Source organism: Blennius ocellaris (genome assembly GCF_963422515.1).
Source record: "Blennius ocellaris genome assembly, chromosome: 23".
In the NCBI taxonomy this organism is placed as follows: domain Eukaryota; kingdom Metazoa; phylum Chordata; class Actinopteri; order Blenniiformes; family Blenniidae; genus Blennius; species Blennius ocellaris.
Window position 1 is genome coordinate 19,330,348 of NC_137672.1, and position 6,882 is coordinate 19,337,229.

The following is a 6,882-nucleotide window of genomic DNA, read 5'->3' on the forward strand; positions in this document are numbered from 1 at the left end:
GACGACATGATGACGACATGACGACGACATGATGACGACATGATGACGACATGACGACGACATGACAACGACATGATGATGACGTGACGACGACGTGACGACGACGTGAAGATGACATGATGACGACATGATGACGACATGACGACGACATGATGACGACATGATGACGACATGACGACGACATGATGACGACATGGCGACGACATGATGATGACATGATGACGACATGATGACGACATGATGACATAACGACGACATGACGACATGATGATGACATGACGACGACATGACGACGTGATGACGACATGACGACGACGTGATGACGACATGATGACGACATGATGACGACATGGCGACGACATGACGACGACATGAGGACATGACGACGACATGATGACGACGTGATGACGACATGATGACGACATGATGACGACATGACGACGACATGATGACGACATGACGACGACATGACGACGACTTGATGACGACATGATGACGACGTGATGACGACATGATGACGACATGATGACGACATGACGACGACATGACGACGACGTGATGACGACATGATGACGACATGATTACGACATGATGACGACATGACGACGACATGATGATGACGTGATGACGACGTGATGACGACATGATGACGACATGATGACGACGTGATGACGACATGACGACGACATGACGACGACATGATGATGACATGATGACGACATGGTGACGACATGACGACGACATGATGATGACATGACGACGACATGATGACGACATGATGACATAACGACGACATGACGACATGATGATGACATGACGACGACATGACGACGTGATGACGACATAACGACGACGTGATGACGACATGATGACGACATGGCGACGACATGATGATGACATGATGACGACATGACGACGTGATGACGACATAACGACGACGTGATGACGACATGATGACGACATGGCGACGACATGATGATGACATGATGACGACATGGTGACGACATGATGACGACATGATGACGACATGATGACGACATGATGACGACATGATGACGACATGACGACGACATGATGACGACGTGAAGATGACATGACGACGACATGATGATGACATGATGACGACATGGTGACGACATGACGACGACATGATGATGACATGACGACGACATGATGACGACATGATGACATAACGACGACATGACGACATGATGATGACATGACGACGACATGACGACGTGATGACGACATAACGACGACGTGATGACGACATGATGACGACATGGCGACGACATGATGATGACATGATGACGACATGACGACGTGATGACGACATAACGACGACGTGATGACGACATGATGACGACATGGCGACGACATGATGATGACATGATGACGACATGGTGACGACATGATGACGACATGATGACGACATGATGACGACATGATGACGACATGATGACGACATGACGACGACATGATGACGACGTGAAGATGACATGACGACGACATGATGATGACATGATGACGACATGGTGACGACATGACGACGACATGATGATGACATGACGACGACATGATGACGACGTGACGACGACATGATGACGACGTGATGACGACATGATGACGACGTGATGACGACATGACAACGACATGATGATGACGTGACGACGACGTGACGACGACGTGAAGATGACATGATGACGACATGATGACGACATGACGACGACATGATGACAACATGATGACGACATGACGACGACATGACAACGACATGATGATGACGTGACGACGACGTGACGACGACGTGAAGATGACATGATGACGACATGATGACGACATGACGACGACATGATGACGACATGATGACGACATGACGACGACATGATGACGACATGGCGACGACATGATGATGACATGATGACGACATGATGACGACATGATGACATAACGACGACATGACGACATGATGATGACATGACGACGACATGACGACGTGATGACGACATGACGACGACGTGATGACGACATGATGACGACATGATGACGACATGGCGACGACATGACGACGACATGAGGACATGACGACGACATGATGACGACGTGATGACGACATGATGACGACATGATGACGACATGACGACGACATGATGACGACATGACGACGACATGACGACGACTTGATGACGACATGATGACGACGTGATGACGACATGATGACGACATGATGACGACATGATGACGACATGACGACGACATGACGACGACGTGATGACGACATGATGACGACATGATTACGACATGATGACGACATGACGACGACATGATGACGACGTGATGACGACGTGATGACGACATGATGACGACATGATGACGACGTGATGACGACATGACGACGACGTGACGACGACATGATGATGACATGATGACGACATGGTGACGACATGATGACGACATGATGACGACATGATGACGACATGATGACGACATGATGACGACATGATGACGACGTGAGGACGACATGACGACGACATGATGACGACATGATTACGACATGATGACGACATGACGACGACATGACGACGACATGACGACGACATGATGACGACATGATTACGACATGACGACGACATGACGACGACATGACGACGACATGATGACGACGTGATGACGACATGACGACGACATGATGACGACGTGATGACGACATGATGACGACATGATGATGACATGATGACGACATGACGACGACATGATGACGACATGATGACGACATGATGACGACATGATGACGACATGACGACGACACGATGACGACATGATGATGACATGACGACGACGTTATGACGACGTGATGACGACATGATGACGACATGACGACGACATGATGACGACATGATGACGACATGATGACGACATGACGACGACACGATGACGACATGATGATGACATGACGACGACACGATGACGACATGATGACGACATGACGACGACATGATGACGACGTGATGACGACATGACGACGACATGATGATGACTTGATGATGACATGATGACGACATGATGACGACATGACGACGACACGATGACGACATGATGATGACATGACGACGACATGATGACGACGTGATGACGACATGATGACGACATGACGACGACATGATGATGACACGATGACGACATGACGACGACATGATGACGACATGATGACGACATGATGACGACATGACGACGACACGATGACGACATGATGATGACATGACGACGACATGATGACGACGTGATGACGACATGATGACGACATGACGACGACATGATGACGACATGATGACGACATGATGACGACATGACGACGACACGATGACGACATGATGATGACATGACGACGACACGATGACGACATGATGACGACATGACGACGACATGATGACGACGTGATGACGACATGACGACGACATGATGATGACTTGATGATGACATGATGACGACATGATGACGACATGACGACGACACGATGACGACATGATGACGACATGATGACGACGTGATGACGACATGACGACGACATGATGATGACTTGATGATGACATGATGACGACACGATGACGACATGACGACGACACGATGACGACATGATGACGACATGATGATGACATGACGACGACATGATGACGACGTGATGACGACATGATGACGACATGACGACGACATGATGATGACGTGACGTGACGTGAACTGACGGCAGATAAACGAGGAACAATCGTCTGGTTCAGGAAGAGATGATCAAGATGGAGGGAGAACAGAGACATTCTCACACACACACACACACACACACACACACACACACTCCTCGCTCCGTCATTAGTCTTCATTAGAGTCTTTATGAGGAAAATTAGAACGAGTTTCCTCCCAAACCGAACCCCTGAGATCCTGCCTGCACCTGAGTGTGTGTGTGTGTGTGTGTGTGTGTGTGTGTGTGTGTGTGTGTGTGTGTGTGTGTGTGTGTGTGTGTGTGTGTGTGTGTGTGTGTGTGTGTGTGTGTGTGTGTGTGTGTGTGTGTGTCCTGCGCTCAGATTAACTACTACAATCACATAAATGTATAAAAACAATTTGACGAACGGGAAGAAGAGGAAGAAGAAGAGTGTCAAAGAAGGCAGAAGGAGAAGTAGTGGATGATGAAGAAGAAGATGAAGATGAAGAAGGTGAAGGAGGAGGAGGAGGAGGAGGTAAATGAAGAAGGAGGAGGTGTTTGCCGGGGAATCGAACCGTCGACCCTCGGCGACCTCGTCCTCCGGCTTCATTTCCTTCCTGGTTGTTTGTTTCCTTCTGAGGCGTCGCAGGTTAAACACAGAGAGGAAGATCGTTTCCTCCTCTTCCTCCTCCCATCCATCTTCCTCCTGCTCACTGCGGGGGGTCACGACACACACACACACACACACACACACACACACACACACACACACACACACACACACACACACACACACACACACACACACACACACACACACACACACACACACACACACACACACACACACACACGCACACACACGCACAGTTTCATGTAAACTGGTGAAAGCTAATGCTAATGATCAATATTCATGCTAAATGCTAACGCTACAAGCTAATGATACACGTCAAGGCTCAATGCTACTGATGGGAGGAGGGAGGAGGGAGGGGGGGGGAGGGAGGAGGGGGGGGGGGGCGTCAGGTCAGATTTTCAAACGCACCCTGAGCGGCCGGCGGGGGGGGCGGCGGCACGCTGATGGCGGGATACGTGGCATTTAGAGCAGAGAGGTGTGACATGCAAGGCCTGTCTGTCACACACACACACACACACACACACACACACACACACACACACACACACACACACACACACACACACACACACACACACACACACACACACACACACACACACACACACACACACACACACACACACACACACACACACACACACACACACACACACACACACACCTCGGGGGCCTGCTGTTAATAACAACTGACCTTTTGCACGTTTAGGCTGTGAAATGATGGTAAAAGAGACCCGAGGACGACACCCCCCCTCCCCCACCCCCCTCACTAACCCCCCCACCCCCGCCTCACTAACCCCCCCCCCCCTGACTATCCGTTTTATGATACGTCGTCGTCTATTTAAGCACATTTTAAAAAAACAACCCAAACTGAAGTCATTGAAGGGATTTTCTTTGATGTTGCTTTGTTTGTTTCTGAGCGACGAGTGAAAAAAGTTGGTGGTGTGGCGCTGCGCTAGCAGACGGCGAGCGTGATAATTAGAGCGCCGCCGCCGGCCAGAAGGTTCCGGAAGGTTCCAGGAGGTTCCAGAAGGTTCCAGGAGGTTCCAGGATGTTCCGTCGGTCCGGAGCCACCGACTCCAAACTTTGTGAGAGTCGTCCTTTCAAGTCAAACTCAAAGAGATTTTCTCTTGGCGGCCGAGATGAAGGGATGAGGGACAGCCAGAATGGAGGAGGAGGAGGAGGAGGACAGAGAGGAAGGAGAGGATAGAGAGGAGGAAGAGGAGGAGGAGGAAGAGGAGGAGGAGGAGGAGGAGGACCATGCGCTGCTCACAGCCAATCAGAGGAGGAGGATGCAAACAGCTGGAAAGATCAAAGATCAAGAAGGAGACCAAGGAGGTCCAGCTGAAACAACACACACACACACACACACACACACACACACACACACACACACACACACACACACACACACACACACACACACACACACACACACACACACACACACACACACACACACACACACACACACACACACACACACACACACACACACACACACACGTTCCCACCCCCGGAATCGTATCAGACAGAAATAGCTGTTCCACGTTGTCGGCTAACGATTTACTTCCTGTTGTCTGTGTGTGTGCGTGTGTGTGTGTGTGTGTGTGTGTGTGGGGGGGGGGGGGGTATGATATGTCGTGTTGCTGAGTTAGTCCAGCATGAACGAGCTTCAGCTGACGCTAAAAGCTAATGCTAATGCTAACAGACGAGCTCCGCCACTGTTTGGCATCGTCGGCGCGATTCTGGAGTTTTATTTGTCTCGTTTATCGGAGGAGCGTTGACGAGTTGTGGTCAGGACTGAATGAGTACACACACACACACACACACACACACACACACACACACACACACACACACACACACACACACACACACACACACACACACACGCAGCACTTGTGTTTATTTGCTGCTTCCGACTTGTCGATGGCATATTTACACACATGCAGGAACAATGCTGAATGTAAACATTGATGTGTGTGTGCGTGTGTGTGTGTGTGTGTGTGTGTTTGTGTGTGTGGGGGGGGGGGGGGCAGGTGTTTTGCGTCACCACCCACCATCCATCAAGTCAAACGAGCGAGTGACAGGAAGAACAAAAACAAATCCCTCGCTCCGGCAGGAATAAACGTACGACGCCAACCAGTGACACGTGTTTATTGTGTGTGTGTGTGTGTGTGTGTGTGTGTGTGTGTATGTGTGTGTGTGTGTGTGTGTGTGTGTTGAAAGCAGATTGAGTGCGAGTGTTTTCACCTGTAAGTCGGTGGACGTCAGGTTCCACTAGGGGGCGACAGAGTTCTGCTGAGACGTTTGGTTTCACGAAAACGACTCGCGACTCGACGAGTACGGACGACTCTTCAACCGTTAGCACGCCGACGCAGCCGAAATACGACAGGCTAGCCCTTCACGGCCGCCATCTTGGATTTCACTGCCGCTTAATTTCCTCCTTTTGTGCCGTCGATTAACCGGGACTGTTCTACGCCGCTAAAGCTAAAGCTAATGCTAGTGCTAATGTGGTTGTTTCAGAGGGGAAAAAATACGACAGGCTAGCCCT